Source organism: Malaclemys terrapin, chromosome 10 (assembly GCF_027887155.1).
Source record: "Malaclemys terrapin pileata isolate rMalTer1 chromosome 10, rMalTer1.hap1, whole genome shotgun sequence".
Lineage (NCBI taxonomy): Eukaryota > Metazoa > Chordata > Testudines > Emydidae > Malaclemys > Malaclemys terrapin.
In genome coordinates this window covers 55,186,905-55,214,655 of record NC_071514.1, presented here as the reverse complement: position 1 = coordinate 55,214,655, position 27,751 = coordinate 55,186,905, and the positions used below count along the sequence as shown (strand labels likewise).

The 27,751-nt window shown below is 56.0% G+C and overlaps 1 protein-coding gene and 2 pseudogenes across 1 annotated transcript in view; 2 read left to right on the top strand and 1 right to left on the bottom strand.

Annotated features, from left to right (window-relative positions):
• The window catches only part of ECI1 (enoyl-CoA delta isomerase 1), a 280,245-nt gene that overhangs the window by 76,503 nt on the left and 175,991 nt on the right, over window positions 1–27,751 (top strand). The window lies entirely within an intron of this gene.
• The window catches only part of LOC128844064 (paired amphipathic helix protein Sin3a-like), a 59,538-nt pseudogene that overhangs the window by 5,759 nt on the left and 26,028 nt on the right, over window positions 1–27,751 (top strand).
• Window positions 21,673–27,598, bottom strand: LOC128844717 (fibrinogen-like protein 1-like protein; annotated as a pseudogene).

Below are 27,751 nucleotides of genomic sequence, written 5' to 3'. Positions count from 1 at the left end.
CTCAAGGACTAATTTTTTAAAATAATTGTTATCAATGAATTGGGAGAAAACATACAATCACTGCGGATAAGGTTGGGGGGTGACAAAATACAGGTAGAGTGGTAATTCCTGATGGCGAGAGGGCAGTGATATACAGCGATCTGGCTCATTCGGCCAGCTGGACCCATTCAAAGAAAACAAGTTTGAGCAGAGCCCAATGCAAGGTCCTATACGTAGCCACAAGGCACGCCGGCCACACCTCCAGAATGGGGATGTGTATCCAGGAAAGCAGTGACTCTGAAAAGGATCAGAGTGGAGAAGCCACTCAACATGAGCTCCCAGTGTGATGCTGTGTGCATCCATCATTAGACGAAGGAGCAGAGCCGTGAGTAGGATAGGGAGGTGACACAGCAGCAGTGAGACTGCTATTGGAATATTGCCTCCAGTGTTGGTGTCCTCCTTTGAAAAAGATGGTCCTAGAAATTGGAGCTGGGGCAGCAAAGAGCCACCAAATGTTCTGAGGGCTGGAGAAAAATGCCTTCTAGTGAACTATTGAAAGAGCTCAACCTGTTTAGCTTATCAAAAGAAGATTGAAAGGTGACTTCACTGAAGTGTTGAAATGCCTTAATGGAGAGAAAATATTGGGTATTAAAGGGCTCTTTAATCGAGCAGAGAAAGGCAGAACAAGACCCAATGGCTGGAAGGTGAAAAGAGACAAATTCCTATGACAAATAAGGCACAAATATTCAACAGCGAGGATGATTGACCACAGGAAGAAGCTACCATGGAAAGTGGTGGATTCTCCATTTCTTGATGTCATTTAATAAAGACTAGATGCCTTTCCGGAATGTGTTTGCCCCAAAAGTAGCTATTGTGGTAGACAGGAGGCCTGTGATATGCAGGGGGTCAGATTAGATGCTCTAACGGTCTCTGCTGCCCATAAAGTCTACTCATTTCTGAGAAACCGAGTGTAGCATTGGGAGCAGCCTCTGCTTATTAAACAATCAGTTTGTCAGCACCTGCAGGACAATTTGGTTCTTAGGACTAGTGAGCATGGACTTGTCAAGAACAAATCATTCCAGACCAATCCTAGCTCCTTCTTTGGCAGGGTTAGGGGCCCAGTGGAGGTGGGTAAACAGTAGATGTGATCTATCTTGGTGTTAATAAGGCTTTTGACACAGTCCCATAGGACATTCTCACAAGCAAACAGATGCTGCTTAGCACTGTCAGAGCAGCTTTTGCTGGGGGATTCTCCCAGCACTTTCCAATAGTGGGAAAGTATGAAATCCCCATTTGACTGCTGGGGACAGAGTCTAGAGGGGGCAGCAACTTACCCCAAGTCCCACAGGTCAATAGGAAACCAGCAATGGAACCCAGGAGTCCTGACTCCCAGTTCCCTGCTCCAATCACTCCAGCGGAGCACACTCCCTCTCAAAGCAGGGGGACCGGACATGAGGGCCTGGTTGTAATTGCCAGCTGTGGGAGGGAGTGTGCAGCAGTGGTTAGTGAAGGGGCCTGGAAATAAGGACTGCTGGGTCTATTGGAGAGTGTCACTAGGAGCAGTGCATAAGATGAGGTGTCCCATCATGTTTACTCAGATCAGATTAGGTCATAATAGAATGGCTGAAATAGTTTATTTTATTTGTATTGTATTATTTTGCAATTGTTAAGATCAGCATCTACTTAGCTCAGACTGACGCATCTTATCTAATTTTTGAGATCTAAGTGTCTCCTCTTTGAGTGCGATGAGACAATTTAACACATTGTGACAAAGAATTTTCATTGCCACTTGTTATGATTTCAAGAAACAAACTGGTTTAGTTTGAATAGGATTTTCAGTCAGAAACGGTTTCAATGAAATTTCCCCACCATCTCGATTCCTGGGCTCTATCTCTGCCTTTCGGGGGGGGGGGGTTGGGTTGCTGTCTGTTAGAACAGGAGTCTGATTTGGATAGGGATAGAGACCTCTTCAATGTTTTTAATGAAGTAAATACTAATGGGAATTGTGTGATCATGGGAGACTTTAACTTCCCAGATATAGACTGGAGGACAAGTGCTATTAATATAATAGGGCTCAGATTTTCCTAGATGTGATAGCTGATGGATTCCTTCACCAAGTAGTTGCTGAACCAACAAGAGGGGATGCCATTTTAGATTTGGTTTTGGTGAGTAGTGAGGATCTCTTAGAAGAAATGGTTGTAGGGGACAGCCTTGATTTGAGCGATCATGAGCTAATTCAGTTTAAACTAAATGGAAGGGTAAACAAAAATAGATCTGGGACTAGGGTTTTTTTTTCAAAAGGGCTAACTTTAAAAACTTAAGGAAATTAGTTAGGGAAGTGGATTGGACTGAAGGACTTGTGGAACAGGTGGATCAGACTGAACAGGTTCCAAACCTCTCGGAGGCTCTTACCTTCTAAACAGGGACGTCAGTTTTCTAGTGAAATCAGGAAAAAGAAAGGAGAAAACTCAAAAGAGGTTCCTCCTGGCGCTCACGTACGTGACCCCTAATACTCTCTCAGTCCTCAAAGAGAGACCTCGAGAAGGAGACTTGCTGAAGGAAAGCTACAGGGGACTCAGAGGTTTCCCTGGCCCTGTGCCCCTGTCCTGCCTGGCTGATGTCAGCATCTCTCTGTGAGGTCACCACCTCCCCAGCACCTTTGACCAATAGGCTGAGGTCCTGCAAAAGTCCTTTGTGACGTCACTGTCACACCCACCCCTCCCCTGCAGTGCTAATGTCCTGCCGCAGGTCAGACACTTTGGAGGTTTGAGCTACTCCCTGTGGATCACCCCGCTCAATGAGTCTTCATTCTAGGAAGCAAGCCGGCTAGACAGTAAAACAGCAGAGGCTGCTCCCAATGCTACACTCGGTTTCTCAGAAATGAGTAGACTTTATGGGCAGAAGAGACAGTTAGAGCATCTAATCTGACCCCCTGCATATCACAGGCCTTTCTGCACCATATGGGGCAGGCAGAGCTCTGCCTGGGCGCAGGGGGAATGGGATGGGGGTAGATCAAGGAAAGGGGGGAGGGGAATGGGTGTGAGGGAAAGAGCTCCTGTCCCAGATGAAGGAATTTGGGGGCAGAGGAAAGGACCCTGCTCCACAGAGAGGGGAGAGGGTTTCTGTGAGTGCCAGGGGGCTCCATTTCCCCTTCCGCTAGCTCCCCATTTACAGAGAGCCAGAGCAGTACCTGCAGCAGAGAGTGGGAGTTGCTGGTGGCCTCAGAGGCACAGGCCCTGCAGCGCCTCGGGCACCTGGCGGAAGTGCCGCATGATACGGAGCTGGTGCATCACATTGGCCGTGACGTCCTCCTGCTGCAAGGGAACGAGAACCTGTCTGAGACTCAGACGCCTCCGAGGAATCAGGGGGGATTAACGGCCCCTGGAACCAGCAGCATTTCCACCCAGCCCCTGCCCACCTCTGAGGGATGGATTTCCCCTCCTGACCCCCAGGATGGAGTCTTGTTGTCCTTCCTAGTGACCTCCAGTGGCAACCCCCCTCCTTGTACGGGGAGCTCCTGCCACTTCCCCCTCAGTGCCCCTGACAGCTGTTCCACCTCTAATCCACAACTCAAGTTCTCAGACCCCTCTACTCCAGCCCCACCCAGGTTGGGTAGGGAGGGGACTGTAGCGGGGGGGCAGGAGGGATTCTGGCAGCAGTGAAGTGGGATGTGGGGAGGTTGAGACCTTTCCCCAAGTCACCCCAGCCACTAATGCTGAAGCCGCAGGATGGCAGCCCTGGTGAATGGGACGGATTGGCAGCCCCTGCTGACTAAGGTTACCATACGTCCGGTTTTTCCCGGACATGTCCTGCTTTTCGGCAATCAAACCCCCGTCCGGGGGGAATTGCCGAAAAGCCAAACATGTCCGGGAAAATGCCGGCTGGGCAATTCCCCTCCCACGGCTGCTCTGCTCCGCTCCTCCCCTCTCAGACTTTAAGAGCCGAGCTTCCCGAGCCAGCGCTACCGGCTTTGGGCAGCCCCCACTGCCTCCGGACCCCAAGCCGCCGGCCAGGCACTTCCCTTCCCGGGCTCCAGCTGAGCTGCTCCGCTCCTCCCCTCTCAGACTTTAAGAGCCGAGCTGCCCGAGCCAGCGCTACCGGCTTCGGGCAGCCCCCGTGCCTCCGGACCCTGTGTCGCCGGAGCCCGGGAGGGGAAGTGCCCGGCTGGGGGTGCAGGATGCGGAGGCATAGGGGCTGCCCAAAGCCCGAGTGCTACCGGCTTCACGCTTTGCTGGGCAGCCTCCAGACGCTGTGCCCCCGGCTGGGCGCTTCCCCTCCCGGGCTCCAGCTGCGCTGGGGAAGCGCCGGCCGGGGGTGCAGGGTCTGGGGGCTGCCCGGCAAATCGTGAAGCCGGTAGCGCTGGGGCAGCCCTTTCCCCATGGCTGGGAGTGGGAGGGAGGAGGGGGTGGAGTTAGGGCGGGGAAGGAGCGGAGTTGGGGCGGGGCTAGGAGTGGGGAAATGGGCGGGGCCAGGGCCCGAGGAGAGTCCTCTTTTTTTATTTATTAGACATGGTAACCCTACTGCTGACTGAATCCTCCTGTTCTCTCCAGAACGGGTCCAGCCTTGCCAGCAGCAGGACAAGCGTCCCCTGCCCAAGTGCCTCAGCCCTGCCTGGTCAGACGCCATTACCCGTCAGTCCTTGGCCTCCCAGGCTGCCAGTGATGGGAGCAACTCTGGGTGGTGGCTCGGGTGACACAGACACCAGACCACTAGGAATTGGGTGCGGCCCTGTGGGACAGGAGAGTCTCGCAGAGGGCACTTGGGGGACTCTCCTGCCCTTCCCAAGAGCGATAGCACCCTGTCCTAAGAACATAAGTCTGGGATGAGGCAAAGCTTGTCATTAATTAGCCCGGCTAAAGAGCTGGGTGGAGCTGCTCCGGGGACAAGCTGGCTCGCTCCTGCTCATGGAGGTGAATTCATCTCCCTTCCCAGGAGCACCTGCTCTCCCTTTCATTCCCCACCAGGCTCCTTGTGCCAGGCCAGTGAATGGCCACAGGATGGGAATGCGGCCTGGGCCCTGCCCCAATCTCCTGAGTCTAATGCAGCTGCTCACCTTGTCCCCCATCAGCTGCTGGGTTTCCCCCAGGAGGGAGTAGGTGACAGGGAGAGAGACACACACACATTTGTCCTTCTGGTTGCAGGGCTTGTGTCCTTCCAATCCCATTGGTGGCTGCACAGTGGGCAGAGTCCTCGCTGCGTGCCCGGCCCAACAGAATTGCAGGGCGTGGTGTGGAACACAGAAAGAGATAGAGAGACTCATCCTCCAGCCGGGGTCAGTCTGAGAGAACTTGGCTGGGGTCCCAGTCTCACTCTTCTAGCGGGTGCCATTTCCCAGCTGGGTTCCTTACCCCTCTGGTGCAGCAGCAGCTGGTAGAGCCGGTAAACCCCCTCCCTGTCCTGCCGGCTGATGTCCTTGGCTGGGTTACTGACGGACAGAGCTAGCTGTGCCATGTGGTGACCCATCCTGGGGAATTCCGCTGAGTTCTAATGGACGGGAGAGGGAGAGGGGACTCCATCAGCATTTTCCTGTCAGCTCCCCGTCCCCCCCGGGCCAGGACTCTCCTTCCCCTCAGCCCCTCTGCAGGAGATACTAGAGGATAGGAGCTAGAGCCAGACCCTTAATTTCCTCTGCCCCCAAGGAAGCCTGGAGCACAGGGCTGTGGGCAGGGCCCTCCATGAGGACTTGCTTCCCCAGCTGCTCCAGGATGACAGGGAGGCATGAACCTGGAGCACAGTCCCCTTAAAAGCCCAGAGTCACCACTTAACTAGGACAAGAAGAACTTGACTCAAGCCAGGCTCACTCTCTGCTCTGCCTCTGCCTCCCCAAGAGGAACACTCCTAACCCACAGCCCCTGCAGCAGCAGATCCTACAGCCCGTCGGAGCCAGATCACCTACGCCTGGAGTCAGGAAGCTGGGGTCAGAGGTCACTTATGTCAAACTAAGGGAGGGTGATGGTGAATCTGAGCAGGGCCGTGCTGCTCTTAACGGCCCTGGCTCTCTCTCGCGGCACCCTGGACACAATCCAGTAGTTAATGTGCTGTGGGGAAAGGAGGCATTGCACTGACTGCCCTGACCAAGGATGCCCACTTGGGGCCCGGCTAGGAGGACAGAGTGGAAAATGGATCTAAGAGTTAAGGTAAAATTGTCTCCACCTCTCTCATCGGGCTCACCTCCAAGATGTACTGGAGCCTGTCGGTGTCTGGGGACTCTGCCAGCAGGTTCCCCAGCATGGCGTCCAGGAGGTCTGGCAAGACCCTAGGCAGATCCTGAAAGCAAGGGAGAGCCATGGGTCAGAGTTAGGGAAACTGGGGCTACACCTGCCACAGGATGGGAAGTGGGGTCTCTGGGAAGCACTGGTGAGACCCCCAAACACATATCCTGGCCTCTCTCATTCACTTCCCACTGCAGGCAATTAGCCAGGATTCATGGCAGGATGACAGCTGGCTCTTCTATCCATGACTTTAGCTGATCTACCTGCACTTGGGCGGTGTCCTTCTCCGTGCCCAGGGTGAAGACGGCGTGCAGGGCAGCTCGGAGGAGGTGGGTCTCCAGCTCTGGCTCCAGGGCAGGTGTCATGGTGCTGGCAAGAGAGAGGAGCCGGTATTAGACTGTGCAGTGCGGGGATGGGACTGGCACCAACACGCAGGTGAAACTGCAGGGAAATAGGCACAGGCTGGCAAGAAGGGAAACTGAGGCACCGAGCCAGGGAATGACAAGGCCAAGGTTTCTCAGACAGATAGTGGCAGGGCAGGAATAGCACCTGTTCCCTGGACCTGCTGCCCCTCCTGTATCTGATCCTGGGAGTGAGCCTCTCCCCAAAGCCGTTGCAATGTTACTGGAGTGAAAAGAACAGCCCAGCCAGGAGAGAGTGAACCTTCCCCGCACCTCTGCCAGAGGAGCCACCCTTGGGCGGTGACCTGGGAGTGGGAGGGGCAGTGATTCCCAGCCCTGGGTCTGAGCAGCACTGGGGTTAGGGGAACCGGGCCGGAGGGTCTCGGTACCTGAGGTTGCCCACAGCAATCAGGGAGTTAGCGAGGACGGTGCCGGGTGGAGAGTTATCAGGCAGCTCCTCAATGAGCTCCTGTGAGACCCAAAGGAGACAAAGGAGCGTGTGAGATTCGGGCCACACTGATACTTCCCAGTGAGGAGATTACACAGCCAGGGCCCCACACAGCCAGCAGGATCCCCCCACCTGCCCCCCGCTCCTCCGATTCCTGCCCAATAGTGACCACTCTCCGAATTTCTCCCGTCTCTTCTCCCCAGTCTTCAGTCCCAGCAATCCCTGCCCTCTGCTGCCCCTCCAGCACCAACAATCCCCCATCCATTGGCCTGGGGAGACCCCTGCCCCTCCCATGTCTCTGTCTTTCCTCCAGCTGCTGGGCACCGTGTCTCGCTCACCACAATCCTCTCCGCCACAGCCGCCTTGCAGCAGTGTGGCTCCAATGTGTCCTGCCCTCTCTGCTGTGCAGCGAGACGCGGGGTGGATGGCGTACAGGAACACGAGCTGCTGGGCCTCCTCCTGCACCCACCAGGAGTGGGGTTAGGGGAGAGAGAGCCAGTTAGCCAGGGACCTCCCTGCCCCCACACAGCAGCTGCAGGACTCAGGCCTGAATGGGGGATAGTGGGGACTCGCCCATTGTCCAAATCACCCACCACTCCACCACAAGCAGGGTCAGGAACTGGGACAGTGCCTGTGGGGGGAGGAGACCCGGCTGGTGTGTGACAGACACCCCCACCTCTGGGGTCCCAGATCATGGAGGAGAAAGGTCCCCATTAGGGCTGGTGGATCATCAGGGACAAGACCCTCTGCAGGGGGTCAGGTGCTGGGAAGGGGCAGGACAGTCTCGGTTCCAGCACAGCTGGGGTACGTTTGTACCTTTTCTCCGCCTTGGAGCTGCTCTCGGCTGTTATTGAGAGCAGCCTCCTCTGTGGCCACGTCCACCCATTCCTCCTCCTCGTCCCCTGAGTCCCTGGCAGTCCCTGCACCAGGGAGAAAAGGGGACAGGGTGACCCCTGCTGCCACTCGGGTGAAGGACAGGGGCATGGTGGGGCAATGTGTCCCCCTCCCACCACCGGGTCCCACGGCAGATCGGGCCCCACACTCTCCCCTCTCAGTGATGCCTTCAGCCCCCAACTCCTTCAGGAGCCCATAGCAAAGAGACCCCCCCCCCAGACTGTCCTGGACTCCCTGAGACGTGCCTCCCCCCAACCAGAGCACCAAGGACCAAAGTGGCAGCATCTAATGTCAGTGGGGTTCATGTGGCTCAGGTCAGACCCCTGGGCTGGGGACCCGCCCCCAATAGCACTGATCGAGGGCCTGGGCCCAGGGTGTTCACAGCCCCGCCCTCACCTCTCCCTGAGCCCAGCCTGACTCCTCACCTGGAACAAAGCAGAGGCGCCCATTGGCCTCGCGGCTGCCCGAGTCCCAGGAACTGCTGCTGTCCCATGGGGAGCGGGCCGAGCTGCTGGTGGTGGGACAGGGATCCTCCACCTCCTGCCCTGGGGAGGCTGGAAGGTCCTCAGTGACCGGGCAGGGCGATGCCTCCTGCTGGGAATCAGGGCTGGGCTCCTGGGGCCGCTGCTGCCCACACAACATGCCCCAGAGTCACCCTGCCTGGCTCCCCTCCTGCGCTGGGTCCTGCCTGCCCAGCGGCAGCCTGGCCCAGCTCCATTTCGACCTGGCCTCTCCCACCTCGGCGCCTTCGCTGGGAGCGGGTTTTCTCTGCCAGAAGGCTGGGCACTTCCACCTCCTGGCCTGGCCAGGAGCTCCTTCCCCACCAGTGGGGACGGAGGAGCTGCTGTGCTCCTGGGGAAGATGGCAGCTGCTTCCCTCAGGCTCTGGGGCCACCTGCAGAGCCTTCTTCCTGAACATCCTCAGGAGCCTGGCCATCCTGGAACCGAGCGGGGAGCGGGCGTGAGTCTGGGGTCAAGGCAGCCTCTGACTAACCAGCCTGTTTGGTCCCTCCCCAGCCCTGCCCCAGCCAGAGCAGCTCCTCCTCCCTGCACAGGGGTGCATGTAATGCAATCTACCTGCACTGGAAGAGGTTCATTGCATGATCTGCTCCCAGCATTCCCCCTCGTCACCCCTGGGGCTGCAATGCCCGGGGAGTCTCCTCCTTTTCCATCACTGGGTTCAGTCACTTTGGACAAGCAGCTCCCTCCTACCGTCCCAGGCCACACTCCCCCCCAGGCTAGAGAAGGAACAGAACCCAGGAGTCCGGACTTCTCCTGGGAAACCATTCCCCACGTCAAAGTCCCGAGGCAGAGCAAGGCCAGGACCCCTGCCTTTCCCATTGATTTCCATGCTCAGCAGCTCACAGGGTCTGGCCCAGCTCAGAGACGCTCAGCCTGGGGAACGGTCTCCCACAAGGGAAGGGTTGGGATCCCCATTGCTGGGACCTTTCCAAACACACTGGAGACGGCTCTGGAGAAGCGCCTCCCCGATCTGAGAGCGAGGGGCTCCTGGGGGCGGTTTGCAAATCCAATCTCCTTTGGGAGAGATTCTTTCCCCCTCTTTCTGCCTCTCCCCAGACAGACAGGGGACGCCAACGGGGAACCCTAATGCCACTCACTTGCTCTGCTGACGGAGTGATGGATGGAGGATGTTCAGTGTCATCCCTCGCCCTTCTCCTCACTCCCCAGAGCCAAGGCAGGCTGGAGAGGGTGGTGGTGACCTGAGGAGTTACCCTGCCCAGCCAGCAGGCAATGTGATAGCACTGGGCGATCGACTGGCTGTGAAAACAAGAGTCTGTCTTATTGCCAAGGGACAGAGAAACTCGGCCAGCAGCAGGGGGTGCAGAACACTGGCCTAGTGCAGGGGTGACAGCGCCTCTGGGATGCTGACATCCCGGCACTTTACACACCTTCCTGGAGCCTCCCAACCCCCCTGGGCTGTAGGGGCTGCGACCCCAACCCTACTGATGGGAAACAGGCCTGGGGCGGGGAAGCTACTGGCTCAGGGTCACACCAAGTGTCAGAGCCAGGGATGGGACCCAGCAGTCCTTATTTCCAGGCCCCTTCACTAACCACTGCTGCACACTCCCTCCCATAGCTGGCAATTACAACCAGGCCTTCATGTCCGGTCCCCCTGCTTTGAGAGGGAGTGTGCTCTGCTGGAGTGATTGGAGGAGGGAACTGGGAGTCAGGACTCCTGGGTTCCATTGCTGGTTTCCTATTGACCTGTGGGACTTTGGGTAAGTTGCTGCCTGCTCTAGGCTCTGTCCCCAGCAGTCAAATGGGGATTTCATACTTTCCCACTATTGGAAAGTGCTGGGAGAATCCCCCAGCAAAAGCTGCTCTGACAGTGCTAAGCAGCATCTGACCATTAGAGGTCGGAGTGCACAGCCCAGGAGGAGGAGTGTTTGGTTCTGGGCTGTTAGAGTACGGGCTTGCAACCATCTGTGCACACATATTATACTAATTGCATCTAGACCACATCTCCCTAGTTTGTTTGTGAGAATGTCCTTATTAACACCAAGATGGATCACATCTACTGTTTACCCACCTCCACTAGGCCCGTAACCCTGCCAAAGAAGGAGCTAGGATTGGTTTGGAATGATTTGTTCTTGACAAGTCCATGCTCACTAGTCCTAAGAACCATATTATCCTGTAGGTGCTGACAAACTGATTGTTTAATAAGGAGTTCCAGTATCTTTCCAGGTATGTTAATGGATGGGAAGACGTTCTTTTTCAGGGATCTCTGACGAGAACTGGGGCACAGCACTTAGTTTGTTGAGACCATAAAATGGAGACAGGCACCTCTTCTCGCCTCCCAGCACCCCAGATACCTAAAAGGGTGGGACTCACATCCCTCAATGGGCTTTAAAAAAGACAATGGTTACAATGTGGCCCCGACCATTTCTGGTTTCTGCAGACTAGATGTTTTAGCAAAGTTTAGACTTCCTTGGTGCTCAACACCGTGAAACTCCCCTTTCTCCTTCACAAAGGGCTTTAACGCCCCTTATCTCACCCAGGCTCTCGACTGCCCAAAGTTGGAGAATTGTCCCTGTTCCCATTGCAGAGCACCCCCCACGACATACACACAGAGTCCTCCTGGTGCTGAGAGGGGAACAGAGGAAAGGACAGAAGATGTAAGAGATGAAGAGAAAGGAGGGAGGGATGGAGGAAAAGGTAAAACAAAAAGGACAAACCCTAATGTCCCCAGTGATTCTAAGGGACAAAAGCCCAGGTGGGGAATAAAATTCGACCACCTTAAGCTAGTGTTTTCCATGCCTAGAATTCAGCTGGCGCCAGATGCAGCAGACTGAACAGGTTCCAAACCTCTCGGAAGGTCTTACCTTCTAAACAGGGACGTCTGTTTTCTAGTAAAATCAGGAAAAAGAAAAGAGAAAACTCAAAAGAGGTTCCTCCTGGTGCTCATGTACGTGAACCTAAATACTCTCTCAGTCCTCAAAGAGAGACCTTGAGAAGGAGACTTGCTGAAGCAAAGCTACAGGGGACTCTGAGGTTTCCCTGGCCCTGCGCCCCTGTCCTGCCTGGCTGATGTCAGCATCTCTCTGTGAGGTCACCACCTCCCCAGCACCTTTGACCAATAGGCTGAGGTCCTGCAAAAGGTCTTTGTGATGTCACTGCCACACCCACTCCTCCCCTGCAGTGTTAATGTCCTGCCACAGGGCAGACACTTTGGAGGTTTGAGCTACATAAAGAGGAGACACTTAGATCTCAAAAATTAGATAAGATGTTTCAGTCTGAGCTAAGTAGTTGCTGCTCTTAACGATTGCAACATAATAAAATACAAATAAAATAGACTATTTCAGCCATTCTATTATGTCATAATCTGATCTGAGTAAACATGATAGGACACCTCATCTTATGCACTGCTCCTAGTGACACTCTCCAATAGATCCCCATCCTCCACCTGCCGGGAGGTAGGTAGGGGCGGATTGTTATCCCTACTTGAAAGAGGGAGAAGCTAAGGCTGAGAAAGGAGAATTGACTTGTCTTAGGTCACACAGCCAGTCCGTGGCAGAGTTGGGAATAGGACCCAAGAGCCCTGATTTTCAAACTAACCATCAGATCTTGAATTTCAGACATTGAATGACCTGAATAAAGTGCTCTCAAGTGAGTTCCAGACCAGCAAGAGTTCATAGTAATTATTCAGCAAGTATTTTAGGAGAACTGGAATGGTAGAGAAAATAATGAACTGCAGAGAAGCAGCAAAATTTGTCGAACATATGACTGGTTATGACTATTTACTTGGTCTTAAAAGAAAACAACAGGGACCTGAGTCTCCTCCCTGTCAATAACCCCCTGCTCAGCCAATCAGGGTAGAGACCGAGGGGCGGGAGGATGAGGGTTCACACCAGAGAGCCCAAAGGATGGCCCAGGTCACCGCTCGGGATCACTGTCTGAGCACTATTTCAGCCCCACATTTTTCGGTGGACCTCCCACAATGGGAGTTGTAGAGCACCCCCCACGACACACACACACCCCTCCTGGTGGTGGGAGGGGAACAGGGAAAGGACAAAAGAAGTAAGAGATGAAAAGAAAGGAGGGAGGGATGGAGGAAAAGGTAAAAGAAAAAGGACAAACCTTAATGTCCCCAGAGATTCTAAGGGACAAAATCCCAGGTGGGGAATAAAATTTGGCCACGTTAAGCTAGTGTTTTCCATGCCTAAAATTCAGCTGGCGCCAGATGCAGCAGACTGAACAGGTTGCAAACCTCTCGGAGGCTCTTACCTTCTAAACAGGGACATCAGTTTTCTAGTGAAATCAGGAAAAAGAAAGGAGAAAACTCAAAAGAGGTTCCTCCTGGTGGTCACATACATGAACCCAAATACTCTCTCAGACCTCAAAGAGAGATCTTGAGAAGGAGACTTGCTGAAGCAAAGCCACAGGGGTCTCTGAGGTTTCCCTGGCCCTGCGCCCCTGTCCTGCCTGGCTGATGTCAGCATCCCTCTGTGAGGTCACCACCTCCCCTGCACCTTTGGCCAATAGGCTGAGGTCCTGAAAAAGGCCTTTGTGATGTCACTGCCACACCCACCCCTCCCCTGCAGTGCTAATGTCCTGCCGCAGGCCAGACCCTTTGGAGGTTTGAGCTACTCCCTGTGGATCACCACACTCAATGAGTGTTCATTCTAGAAAGCAAGCCGGCTAGACAGTAAAACATCACAAGCTGCTCCCAATGCTACACTCGGTTTCTCAGAAATGAGTAGACTTTATGGACAGAAGAGACAGTTAGAGCATCTAATCTGACCCCCTGCATATCACAGGCCTCCTGTCTACCACAATAGCTACTTCTGGGGCAAACACATTCCGGAAAGGCATCTAGTCTTTATTAATGACATCAAGAGATGGAGAATCCACCACTTTCCTTGGTAGCTTCTTCCTGTGTTCAATCATCCTCGCTGTTGAATATTTGTGCCTTATTTGTCATAGGAATTTGTCTCTTTTCACCTTCCAGCCATTGGGTCTTGTTCTGCCTTTCTCTGCTAGACTAGAGAGCCCTTTAATACCCAGTATTTTCTCTCCATTAAGGCACTTCAACACTTCAATGAAGTCCCCTTCAATCTTCTTTTGATAAGCTAAACAGGTTGAGCTCTTTCAATAGCTCACTAGAAGGCATTTTTCTCCAGCCCTCAGAACATTTGGTGGCTCTTTGCTGCCCCAGCTCCAATTTCTAGGACCATCTTTTTCAAAGGAGGACACCAACACTGGAGGCAGTATTCCAATAGCAGTCTCACTGCTGCTGTGTCACCTCCCTATCCTACTCACGGCTCTGCTCCTACGTCTAATGATGGCTTTAGCCCTGTTCACCACAGCATCACACTGGGAGCTCATGTTGAGTGGCTTCTCCACTCTGGCCCCTAAGTCCTTTTCAGAGTCACTGCTTTCCTGGATACACGTCCCCATTCTGGAGGTGTGGCCGGCGTGCCTTGTTGCCACGCATAGGACCTTGCATTGGGCTCTGCTCAAACTTGTTTTCTTTGAATGGGTCCAGCTGGCCGAATGAGCCAGATCGCTCTGTATCACTGCCCTCTCCCCATCAGGAATTACCACTCTGCATGTATTTTGTCACCCCCCAATCTTATCCGCAGTGATTGTATGTTTTCTCTCAATTCATTGATAACAATTATTTTAAAAAATTAGTCCTTGAGAGCTTCTTCAGACCCTTAGTACCCAGGACCTGCTCCCCACATCACAGTGAGAAATGCTGTCCAGCCCTGCTGGTACATAGGGGATAGGCACAGAACAACCGTACCTTTAGGAGCTGTGTTGTCCATAGGCTCTGAACAAAATGTGGGGGTCAGCAGATTACAAATGCATGACAGACCTGTAGTGTAGACAGGTCCCAACTGTGTCTCGGTTTCCCACCCTGTAAAATGGGGAGAACAAACAAAACCTTGATTAGCTCCATTTGATAGCTGGGGAAACCGAGGCACCCAGCGGTGCAGAGACTCGCTCATGGTCCCAAAGCCAGGAATAGAAAACAGCAGATCTGATAGCCAGGCCTGGGACCTAACCCTGGTTTTCCTGGCCTTGCTGCTCTAAGTTTAGTCACAGCCTCCATGTCTTTTCCCCCGTGTCCCTTAACCCCATGTCACTGCAGAAGAGAGATTTTCTGGTAGCCAGCTGGCTCTCCTGCATGTGGATGTCGTTCCAAAAGGCGTGCTCTGGTTCAGTCCCATGCTATGGTTGGCTGAAGGAACCACTTGGTCACATTCTAGGCCCTGAGTTATACAGGAGGGGCGACTAGATGCACAGAATGGTCCTTTCTGACCTGAACCTCTATCAATCGCTACATTTTCTGCTGCTAGGAAGAGAACTATGAACCTATTTTCTCTCATTCACATTCAGTCGGAATAATTTCAATCCAGGCCAAAGGATTTCCTCTTCCATTGTGTCTACAGCATCTTTGGGAGCAACCAGTTACTGTTACCCACAGAAAGAAGAACAGGAGTACTTGTGGCACCTTAGAGACTAACAAATTTATTAGAGCATAAGCTTTCGTGGACTACAGCCCACTTCCAGTTTCAACCTGTCCCAGGGTGAGATGGCCAGGAAAGGGGTTGGAGCTCAACTGCACCTAGCCCAGGTGATGCAGCTCCCAAGGGTGAAGGGAATAAGTGTGGGGGTCACGTGACAAGACGCAGCCTGTGACTAGGACCCAGGCCTCCTGAGAGATAGAAGGGCAGCCTGTGCTCAGCCAGGAGAGAGACCCCAAGGGAAGCAGGCATGGGAGGGGCTTGGAGTGTCCTTTAAAGGTCAGGGACAAGCTGGGAAGGGGCCAGGCTGAGCACTAAGGACCAGGCCCTAGGAGGGAAAGACAGGGCAGTTTAGGAGATGGGGCAGATAGTCCAGTTGGTTTCGGCTCCCAGGACCAGACACCCAGAGGTGAAGGTGATTGTTGGGGCTTCTGTCCTTCTTCCCCAGTGTAGATTTGATAGTGGAGAAGACTGATGCCGTAAGGGTAGGGTGACCAGATGTCCCGATTTTATCGGGACTGTCCCAATATTTCCTTGTTTGTCCTGCGTCCCGACCGACGTGCGGTCGGGACACTGGACAAACAAGGAAATGCGCCGGAGCCTGGAGCCCGGAAGTGCTCGCACCCCCCCCCCCGGCCCCGACTCCACCCTCTCCTCCCCCGATTGGCTCCCTCCCCGAATCCCCGCCTCTTCCCCGGGCTCACCGTTCCTCCTCCCTCCACAAGCGCTGGAAGGAGGCCCGGGAGACTCAGAGGGAGCGCCGGGCCGGGGTGAGTAAGAGTCCGGCCTGGCCCCGAGCAGGCAGGACTCAGTTGGGTGGTAGGGAAGGGAGAGGAGGGGGGTGGCCCGCGGTGCCAGGCGGTGGCTGTTCTCCCCCCCGGGCAGCGGGACTTGGGAGCAGCCGCTGCTGCAGCTCCCACTGCCGCGGGGGAGGAAGCGGCCATGGCGCTTGGCGGCTGCGGCTCTGGCGCCCCCGAACCCCCCGAGCCTGGGCCTGCTGCGGGGACCCAGTAGCGCGCACGCTGCGCCCAGCCCCTGGTCAGTCGTGTCTGGGCTGCTCCCCCGGTGGTGCTATCCCGCGGCGGCCCCGGGGCGGAGGCATCGGCAGGCCAGCCCCGTTCGTTCCCCTGCGGGACCCGAGCGGGACGGGGGGGCTGGGGCCTGCTGCCCCCACTCTGGGGCCGCCGCGTGATAGCACTACCTGGGGAGCAGCCCAGACACGACTGGCCAGGGGCTGGGCGCAGCGTGCGCGCTACTGGGTCCCTGCAGCAGGCCCAGGCTCGGGGGCTTCGGGGGCGCCAGAGCCGCAGCCGCCGAGCGCCATGGCTGCTTCCTCCCCCGCGGCAGTGGGAGCTGCAGCAGCGGCTGCTCCCGAGTCCCGCTGCCCGGGGGGGAGAACAGCCGCCGCCTGGCACCGCGGGCCGCCCCGCTCCTCTCCCTACCACCCAACTGAGTCCTGCCTGCTCGGGACCAGGCCGGACTCTTACTCTCCCCGGCCCCGCGCTTCCCCTGAGTCTCCCGGGCCTCCCGCCAGCGCTTGCGGAGGAAGGGTTTTTTTTTGGCCCCCCTCCCCCGCCACGCCCCCCCCCCGTGTTACCCTCCGCCCTCCCCCCCGCGTCCCGATATTTGACTTGGGTGATCTGGTCACCCTACGTAAGGGGGAAGTGAGTTACCCCAAGGTCACCCAGTGAGTTTATATCACAAATGCATACTCGGAAGGATCCAATAGAAACATGGATTTTCCAGTCTCTTCTTTCTAGGAGTTCCCAGGGCTAAGGTAAAACCCCTGTTGCCCCTCCCCATTCTGCTCACCTCCAAGATGTGCTGGAGTTTGTCTGTGCTCGGGGGTGCTGTCAGCAGGATCGAGAGCTCGTCATCCATGTTCTCTGGGCAGGCCTTGCTCAGAGCCTGCCAGCGGAGGGAGACCAGGGGTCAGGAGCCTGCATTAGCACCAGTGTGCCATTGACCAGGAGCTGGCTGAGGTAAGCGCCGCCTGGCCGGAGCTCGCACCCAGAAACCCTGCCCCAGGTCGGAACCCCCTCCCACACCCAAATTCCCTCCCAGACCTCACACCCGGCACCCCAACACCCTGCCCCAGGTCGGAACCCCCTCCTGTACCCTAATCCCTCCCAGACCCCACACCCCCACCCGCACCCCAATCCCGTACCCCAGCCCTGAGCCCCCTCCCGCACCCAAACTCCCTCCCAGAGTCCGCACCCCAACCCTCTGCCCCAGCCCAGATCCCCCTCTGACACCCCAAACCCCTAATCTCCAGCCCAATCCCAGAGCCCGCATCCCCACCAGAGCCCTCACCCCTCCCTGCACTCCAACCCCCAGCTCCAGCCCAGTGAAAGTGAGTGAGGGTGTGAGAGCCAGCGACTGAGGGAGGTGGGCTGGGCTGGAGTGAGTGGGGGTGGGGCCTTGGGGAAGAGCATGAAAGGGGTTGGGTCAAGGGCTTTTGGTTTTGTGCAAGTAGAAAGTTGGCAACTCTACTTAAGGACCTTTGAAAAGCAGCCTCCTTAGCACCGCTCCTGATACCAGGGGCCAAGGCGCCCCCGGACATGAGAACCACAATAGGCCACAGCAAAACGCTGCGTTAGAAATCGGAGCTCAGGCTGCCAAGCGAACGATAGCTGACAGACAGGAGATGCAGGAATTAAGGTTGTGCCTTCAGCCAGCAACTGGTGTTCATCCGTTTGCACCACACACACACCTGTAGGCAGGGCCACTATTTCCTTGTCTGTCTGCCTGTTTAGCGTCTCTCGGTCCTTACTGTGCCCATCACCGTGGTGTCTGAGTGGCAAACCAAGGGTTTGACGTATGCATATGAAACTGCCTGACTGGAAGGACGTGGTTTGGTGTGGATCAGTGACTGCTGGGGCGATTGGTGGCAGAAGGCTCTGAGGGCCTGGCTCATTCCGACTTGGCTCATTCCAATGGCTTCTACAGCTGAGAGCAGCCCAGTCTCCTGCCTGGATCCGACGCAAACCAGGAAGTACAGGACTATAAGAGCAGCTCAAAAGATCATTTTCGCTGAGCCCAGCCCTGCACAGATTTCCAGCTTAGGTTTGCATTTTCAGCAAAAGTTCTTCTTGATTATTTTCTCCCAACCCCCTTCTGTCTCCATAATAGCCAGCCACCCCGTCAGTCGCATCCTGGGGCGCTCCAGGGACAGCGTATGTGCACGTCTGTATATATATGTATGTGTACATGTGTGTACATGTATGTGCACATGAGTGTGTGCACATATGAGTGTGCGTGTGTATGTGTGTACATGTACCCCAGTCAGATGTATACATCTGGATTTCCTTTGAAAGAATTTTCAAATTGAGCTGATCAAGTGCAATGGCAAAGCACCCAATTCCTCTGCCCCCCAACTGCCTTCGCTGCTTTAATGTACAACCTGCTCTGCTGGCACCTCTGACTCCTGAAAGCCCTAACGCTCTAGGGGAGCAGGCCGTGCCCTGCCCTGCCCTGGCTGCCCCAGGTGTTACCTCGGAGGGAATCGTTCCAGATTCCAATGGGTGGCAGGTCCAGGGAAGAGCCTTATCTGGGGGAGGCTGTACCAGACCCGCCCGACCCAGGCAGGCTCCCAGGTACTCTCTGCTCAGGGCTGATAAGGCTTCTTAGCAGTTTCTCTCCAAACAAATTCCAGTTCAAGACACCTGAGAGCTCCACAGCAGGGCAGCATCCCCAGAGCGCAGCAGGGCGGGGGTTAGGGGGAGCAGTTGGTAGCAGCACCTGCCCCTCGTACGGCAGGAGCGAGAAGTGCCAGCCACGTGCTGCCTCCATCCCCAGAGGCCAGGTGAGAGTGAATTCCCACGTCCCCGCACGATTGGTTCCGTCACTCTTCTACACTTACATGGATTTCCAATGTCAATGTTTCTAACATCAGCTTTGCCAGCTCTCCTTACACCTTTGTCTGCTAGAGCAAAAACCTGAAATGCACCTACCTCCTCCTGCTGGGTGACTATAGACCTTAATGACAGACCTCAGAACTGCTTAGTCAAGCTGACTAGCTGCAGCCCCCTCGGGTTGCCTGCTCGAAGGTGTGCTGGCCAGAGTCACTAGACTCTTGTCAAGGCTGCTTCCCCACTCTGAACTTTAGGGTACAAATGTGGGGGCCTGCATGAAAACTGCTAAGCTTAACTACCAGCTTAGATCTGGTCCACTGCCACCATTCCCAAGTGGATTCCCTTCCCTGGGAAGCCTTGAGAAACCTTTCACCAATTCCCTGGTGAACACAGATCCAACCCCCTTGGATCTAAAAACAAGGAGAAATTAACCATCCCCCTCCTTCCTCCCACCAACTCCTGGTGGATCAAGTTCCAAACCTCTTGGATCTTAAAACAAGGAGAAATCAATCAGGTTCTTAAAAAGAAGGCTTTTAATTAAAGAAAAAAGGTAAAAAACATCTCTGTAAAATCAGGATGGAAAATAACTTTACAGGGTAATCAAACTTAAAGAGCAATAGGCCAGAGCAAAACGCTGCGTTAGAAATCGGATTTAAAGTACAGCAAACAGAGTTAAACACTCTAGTAAAAGGTACATTTACATGTTGAGAAAACAAAGTAAAAACTAACACACCTTGCCTGGCTGTTTACTTACAAGTTTGAAATATGAGAGACTTGTTCAGAAAGATGTGGAGAACCCGGATTGATGTCTGGTCCCTCTCAGTCCCAAGAGCGAATGACTTCCCAAACAAAGAGCACAAACAAAAGCCTTCCCCTCACTAAGATTTGAAAGTATCTTGTCCCCTTATTGGTCCTTTGGGTCAGGTGTCAGCCAGGTTATCCGAGCTTCTTAACCCTTTACAGGTAAAGGATTTTGGAGTCTATGGCCAGGAGGGATTTTATAGTACTGTACACAGGAGAGCTGTTACCCTTCCCTTTATAGTTATGACAACTCTGGTTATACAGTGCTCTGTATACATCTGTGAAGCAGGAGTGCTGAAACCCCAGTCACAGACGGGGTCCAGCCCCAGAGACCGCCAGCCTGGCCCTGCGGGGTGGGGGTGGGAGGGCGACACGGAGAGCAGTTTGATCCGATGGAGGGCACTGTTGCCAGGTGGCTTATGGGGAGGGGCAGGGGTGGGCTGTGGCATATGAAGAGTTCAGGTTGTTTTGGAAGGGGAGGGGTAGCCATGTTCAGGGGGGAGTTGGGGTGTGGGTGGGACCCCAAGTTGGGGGAAATGGTGCAGGGGAACCCTGGGTTTGGCAGGGAGCCCCCAGTCAGCAAAACGGCTAAGCGAGCTGGTTGCCCGGGACAGGCTGAGGATGTCCCCGCTTGCAGCGTCATGCTCCAGCCTGGCGAGGGATGGCTGGCTGGGGAGGGCACCAAGTGCAGCCTGCAATGGGCAGAGTGGGGGGTGGGGGTGGCTCCCAGCACGGACAGCGGAGATGGGAGGCGGGAAGGGGAGAGGTCAGTGCCCTGGGCAGGGGGATCCCCCGCTCCCCCACTGCAAAACAGCACACCCCCACCTCACCACCCGCAACCGAGATGGAGGGGACAGCTTAGTGCACGGGGGGGCGGGGTCCCTGATACTCCCAACTGCAAAATAGCAACCCCCTCCCCCCTGTCTGCACCCCAGATGCTGAGGAGGGAGGAGGAAACCTTCCAGCTGCACCTCAGCGGCTCCCAGCTTCCCTCCCCCTGAAAACATCCCTCTTTCCAAACCTGCCCCCCAAACTCCCCCCTACGCACGCTCTCCACACAGGCTCTGTCAGGAAGGCTAATTAGACAGGGCCTTGTGTCCTGGGGATGCACTGAAGGGCCATGGTCAGAAGGGTACTGGAAAGATGCAGTTTGGGGGGGGGCAATGCCCCTTCACATCCCCCCCCATCTTCACCCCTGCCAGTGGACCAGCCAGGACTACGTCATGGCCCATCTTTGGGCTACAGCCCACGATTTGGGAGCTCTGCCCGAGGGTGAACTTCATCAGGCCCAGCTGACTTGTTCTTTAGCCTGTTCTTTCCCTGTTCGGGGGGGTGGGGGGGGAGAGGGGGTGCTCCTGCCCCTGGCTGTTAGCATTAATGGTGTTCAGCATCTGGTCACAATGAACTTTGATTGAAGTGAAGACTAAAGCCAAACAGGCAGGAAATGCTCAGAGATGCTCAGAGGACGTCAGCCTGACAGATAAATACACTGCTAGGAGCTGGATTATACCATGTTATGGGTGGAGTTAAAATCTCATTGACACAGCTGTGAGGATGCACTCTTCATTTAAGACAGCTGGAAGCAACAGGTAAGGGGGCCTCGTGTAGAACAAGCCATGATGGCGTGTGCCCAGAAACTAGCCCCAGGTGGGCAGAGGATGCCACCGAGTATCGTTCTGAGCTGGTGCGTGTGTGACAGAGACAAGCCAGGCAGTGCAGCCAGGATACGGAGGCAGAGCAGGAAAGCCGAGCAGAGCCTGTGAACATGGTGTGATCTTGGGAGGAGCATAGAGAGCTTTTGGGCCAGGTGCTGGCTAAAGAGGCTTGGAGCTGAGAGCAGGGAGGCTAATCCCTGCTGTTGGTTCCTGCTGTGTTTGGAGAAGCAGGACTCTGTATGTTCCTTGTCAATAAACAAGACATCAAAAAATTACCAGACTCCACTGCCAATTTCTGCTCCCCACTGGAACATCCCCGGGGCCCCAAACTTTGACAAGCCCCTTGGGTTGAAGAGGGACACCAATATCTTTATTGTGTGGTTTCGTTGCACGTCTATCTAATCTCAGTGGTTTATCAGCAACTAATTCTGTTGCAATGTTTTCTCATGTAATAACCATATTTATTAAAAACACAGAGGGCAGGTTTTTGAACCCAAACTCACCACTGCTAATACATGCAGGATTCAGATGTAAAGTCCTGGCTTTGAGTCATCCCCCATTTAAATGTTCAATGACAGTTGCTAGAAATCCAGTGTCATGATTCATTGATCACTAATGCCAAGGGGCAGTGGCAGGGCTGGGAGAAGCAGAGGTTAATGTGGGTCTAAAGTCGTAGTGAGTGACATGGCTTCCAGCGAGGCAGAGTGGAAGCGGGGGTCCAGTTATACACACCAATCACACTCTTCGTGTCATTCGAACGCACCGCCGGGGTTGGCTCTCAGCATTTATTCCAGGGGATTTACCGTGCAGAAGCCAACAGGGAAGGGGGTGAGCAGAGTGGAGGCATTGCAGGGACTGCACTGATTAGGTGGGGGATGGCGCGCCGTGTCTGATCTAATATTGTCTCCCCTTCTCAGCGGCGCCGGCTCCCAAGGAGGATGGGCTCCTCCTGCTGGACCCAGCACACGTCTGTTGGCTTAACCAGGATGAGGGAAGACTTGCACTCCTCACTCTTACAGAACCCTGCCCAGTAGATGTAGCCTTTCCCATTGAGCAGGACGTTCTGACACTTGTCGTACCACCAGCCTCCATAGCTACTTGCGCAATTCCCACTGGCCTGGTCCTGATCCTTGTCAGTCGTGCTGAACTTCATGTTGTCGTGTATGCCCCCCAGGCCGGAGTGGTAGGTGGTGAGATAGGCCTTGCCGTCCCCAGAGTACCTGCCCAGCCTCAGCGGGTACCCGCTCGGCTCATCCTTGACACTGAAGATGTCGTACTGTGCGTAGCGGGTGTTGTTGGATTTGTCCTCCACCACAAAGCGGACCTTGTAGGTGTTCTGCCGCGTGAGCAGGGACAGGTACTCGTTGCCCAGCCAGTAATCCTGCTGCACGTTCCCAAAGCCGTACTTGTAGGTGCTCCAGGACTCCAGGTGATCTCTGTGTTGTAAGAATTTCTCTGGACAACGGTCCAGCCTTTGCCTTCGGTGTCCATGTCACACCACACCACTCGAGGGGGAGAGCCTGCCGGCTGGATGACATGGACCCCGCTGGGACTGTCCCTGGGAATGTTGCTGCAGTCTTTGGGGAACCCTGAAATGCCACGAACATCAGGTTAAGGGGGCAGGTGGGGGTGGGGGAGTGAGCGCTAGCTAGCTCGATCAAATCAGCCTGGGGTAACTGGAGGCTGGGTTTTAGAGGCAGGTCCTGTGTATTTCACAATACTACAGCCACAGAATCCGCCCCGGCCATTCCTGGCCACAAAATCCGGCTCCAGATCTTACACTTTCATTTTACCAATAAAATAAAATAAGAATAGTTTCTTGCTCTGCTGGTTTTGAAGAAACCTTGAAGAGATGAATCAAGTATAAACCAAGGCTCTGTATCCTTCCTGAGTCCGTACTGCTGAAGAAATCGTTTGGCGAGGGTGGGGGAGACGCTGCCAGATCCATCTCAGCGAATGTCAATTATGAAACCCATCAGTGACAATTTAAATGGGAGTTTTCAAAGAGCCTAAGGGAGTTTGACACCCGACTGTGATTGGAATTCAGTGGGATTTAGACCCCCAACTCCCTGTGGTGCCTTTGAAAATTCCAGACATCCTATCGAGGGGCTTGTCTTTGGGGCGGAAATTGTCCCAAACTATCCTGGTAGAATGAGAGCACTGTGGTTGTACTGCCCCTCCCCTCCCCAGGGTCCTCCCTCGAGCCTGAGCCCCCCAGCTCCCCTACCCCCCAGACAATCCCCCTGTGTGCCCCTCCCCCATAGCTGAGCCGAGGGGGAGGAGCTGCTGAGCACTGCGGGGCCAGGGGCTCAGGGCCACCTCTGGAGCTGGCTCGGCCCCTGGCCTGCCTGGGCAAGCCCCTGAGCAGCTCCCAGAGCCGCTGGAGGTGTGGGGAGAAGGGAATGAAAACCGCTGACAAGGAGGAACTGGCTCTCCCTGCTGCCTGGACTCTGGGGGCAAGGCTTCTAGGCATGAGCGAGAGATCCCCAGCTGTTAGCCGGGGCTAGCCCTAGTATAGGAGTTGGTGAGATGGAAGGGTAGAACTCCCAGCCAATTTGGGGGGGGGGTGCCTGGTTCTCACACGCTGCCCTGCGGTTGGCACCAGCGCTCTTCAGTCACTGCCGGCGGCTTGGTAGCCGTTACCGGAGAAAGGGATAACGAAGCTGTGTAAAGCAAACAGGCAGTCGAGCAGCACCTCCCCCACCCCGGCTGGCCCATTCCCAGGCGCTGGAGGCCTGCGAATGGGAGTAGTGGGCTCACTATCGCAGGCCGGCCTTGCGATCCCTTTGGAGAACTCAGCGTTTCTTTGGGCCCAGCGCTGGCGGGGGGGCGGGAAGGTGCATTCAGTGGATAAGTGGATCTAGGGGTGACCCCGGCATGGGGGAGAGGAGCAGAATCAGGCCCACGATGCCCTGATCTCGGATATGGCAGATGATAGAAGCTCTCCGACGGGTTCTCTACTCACCCCTCTCGACCTTCTTGTGGGCCAGGGCCCCGTTGCCCTGCACGGGGGCTACGCAAAGGAGCGCCATCATGGACAGCGCAGACAGAAGCAGGAGAGAGCTGGACTGGAACTCTGCAGGGGACAGAAACCGCTGGACATGAGACCAGGAGAGAGTTTCACAAGTGCCTAAATCCCACTAGAAGTCACTGGGATTTAGGCACTTAAGTGACTTAGCCACTCTTGAAAATGTTACCCTTAGACGCTAAGGCCAGAGTTTTCAGAGGGCTCAACTACTGGGCTAGATTTTCAGAAGAGCTCAGCTCCCAGGTAGGCACCGCAGGACATGGCTGGATGTTCAAAGGGGCTCAGCATGGGGGGGGTGGGCCCAAGTCTCTGGAGACGGGGTGAAGCCCACCATTCACCTCTCCCCCGGCCCGGCCACTGTCTCCGTCTCTGCAGCTGGCCCGATTAGCACACAGCTGGGACCCAGCTGCATGGTAAAAACCATTCAAAGATTGCGGCTCCAATTGCCTGGCTCCCGGGTCCCGGGCGGGTCAGGGCCGGCTGGAGCGCTCCCTGTGGTGGGGAATAGGGTTACCATACGTCCGGATTTTCCCGGACATGTCTGGCTTTTGGGGGCTCAAATCCCCGTCCGGGGGGAAATCCCCAAAAGCCGGGCATGTCCGGGAAAATCGGGAGGGCTGGGCCGGGGTCACGGGGCCGGGCGCGCGGTGCCGGGCCGGGGTCCAGGGGCGCAGAGCCGGGCCGCCAAGGGGGTGCGCTGGGCCGCGGAGCCGGGAGCCGGGGGGTCGGGCCGGGAGCTGGGCAGCCGGGGGGGTGCGCGGGGCCGGGGGGGTGCGCTGGGCCGCGGGGCCGAGCCGCCGGGGGGGGTGCGCTGGGCCGCGGGGCCGGGAGGTCGGGCCGGGAGCTGGGCCGCCGGGGGGGTGCGCTGGGCCGCCGGGGTCGGGCCGCCGGGGGGGTGCGCTGGGCCGCCGGGGTCGGGCCGCCGGGGGGGTGCGCTGGGCCGCCGGGGGGGGGGGGGGGTGCGCTGGGCCGCCGGGGGCCGGCCGGCAGTGCTGGGCGGGCCGGGGGTGGTCGGCCGGGGGCCAGGGCTGGCACCCCAGGGCCCAAGCCGACCCAGGCTGGAGCCGCCGGGGGGGCCAGCCTGGGCCGCACCTCCTCCCCCCACACCCCCCCTTACCTGCCCAGGCTTCCCGCAAATTAAATGTTCGCGGGAAGCAGGGGAGGGGGCGGAGACTTTGGGGAGGGGGCGGAGTTGGGGCGGGGCCAGGGCCCCGTGGAGTGTCCTCCTGTTGGAGGCACAAAATATGGTAACCCTAGTGGGGAAGGAACTGCCTCCTCTCTCCCCGCGCTGCACCGCTGCAAGGGGAGTGCTGCTCGGAGCAACCCCCTCTGTCCCAGCTCCCCCCGCCCACAGTCACTACCACCAGCTGGAGGGCAGTGCCCGCTCACCCATACAGAGACAGCAACTGGGCAGCCTCCGGCAGGGCTCTTCCCCCCTCAGATAAGTGCCAGGTGTGAGGGGCCCAGGGCACAGAGCTGCTGTGTGCCCCACGCCAGGCATGCTGCCCCCTGCACTGCAGCCCAGCAGCCCAGAGGGGGACACGCTGCTGACACTGCAGCTGTTCTGTGGGCCCAGCTCAGGCCAGGCTTAAAGTGGGCAGAGTCGCCAGGGGCCACAGTCCTGGCCAAAAAGAGTTCAAAATGGAGCCTGGTCCCTGAGGGGTGCACTGTAAGCGCTGCCCTAGCAAGGGCATGGCCATTTATTTCAGCCGGGATTAACATAGACACCCCTCCCCGTCCCCACACATGCTTTTCCCAGGCCACCTTCAGCACTCAGCACAGGGATTCACAATGACCTTGCCGGGATCAGCAGCCCAGAGCAATCCAGACTCTTGGACAGAAACCGGCTCATTCACCCCACCCCCCAGGTATATCTATCCCGGCCCTGGTATTACATCTTGTGTAGCTACAGCCCACATAACGCAGAGCACGGCATATGCAGCCTCCAATGGTAAATAGGTTGAGAACCCTACAGCAGAGGCTCACGTGTGAAGCTCCAGAGGTCCCAAGTTTGATGCTTTCTGTCAGCCATCATTGTATTCATGTGGTGTTGCAAAGTTAGAAAGTCCACAACTAACCCCCAAAGTGACCGTGATACAAACGTGCAAATGAATTAGAGAGAGAGAGAGAGAACACCGTGTAAACGACACACCGAAACACACTGTTGTAATGGAAACACTTTGCCCAGACATGATCCCCAGACAGATTTCATTGGAAACACCTTCTTTTTGGAGCTGCCTGGACCCCAAATTCTTCAGACAATGTCACATCCCAAGTAACTGTGACACGCTGCCAGCAATCTCAGGTATCCTTGTGAGAGAGAGGAGAGAGGCGTAACCCCATGGCAGGCAAAGGGTTAAAGCTTTAAAGGAGAAGGATTTCAGTGAGTCTGACAAGCCAGAACTACAATGTTTGGAACTGAAGTGAAATACCAATCTGGAGTCACTCATCCTTGAAAACACGCCTCCCCTTCTCCTGATGCCAAAGAGGAGCGGGGACGCTGCCAGCTAGCAGCCGTTCACACACTGTAATAGTCTAAGACACAGAGGGCCTGAGTTCGACCTGTGACCTTGGAAAACTCATTACACTGCACCATACCTCAGTTTCCCCATTTTTAAAACATGGTTTATGCTAGTTCCTTTGTGTTCTAAAGTACTTTGGCCCCAATGCCCAAAGGTACCTGGGGCAGGGCGGGAGGATTCCTGCCTAGGGTCCAGCAGAACGCTGGGCAGGGGATCCCCGCCAGGCTTCTGGTACCCCATGGCCCCGGGGGCACTCTTTACTCACCAGGAGGCACTGCCAGACTCCTAGCTAGCCAGGCTCATGCTGCAGCATCCACTTGCTGGGGGAAATGCTGCTCCGTTTCAAAGGAAAAGCAGCATGTACCTCACTGCGCCCCCATCCCTTGTGCCTCAGCCAGGCAGGGTTGGGAAAGCAGAGGATGCACCAGGGCTCCCCTCCCCCTTGTGCACCTGCCCGGGCTGAGGGGCGGCACTGAGAGGAGTGCAGGCTGCCCCTCTCTATGCGGTAGTTACTGCGTCTGTCTGGGCACGTTCCTTCCTGTGCCCGGGCACTCAGGGCACATGGTGTCCCACAGGGGCCACATAGCATGCCCTGCCACTGCACCTCCCCCACGTGCCTACACCGCCTGGGGCTTTGGTGCCCACCACCAGGCTCTGGCCCTACATCTCCAGGCTGTGTGAAATACTGGGCATTTCAATAAAACTCACCTATCCCGACGCTGCAGCTGAGCGGGCGAGTTAGCAACCTGAAGCGTCCCCCACTTCCACATCAGAAACCAGAGCCGGGGCTCCATGCCTTTATGGGGAAAGCGCCACTCCACACCCAGCTTATCTTGCTTTCTCAACTGCTGGCCTCAAGCCTGGTGTGTGGGCAGGGAGGGAGCCCCCTCCGGAACGTCTGCCCATCCTTTATTTAGCGCAGATACCAGATTTCTTGGGCTCCCTCCCTCCTCGCCGAGAATGCCA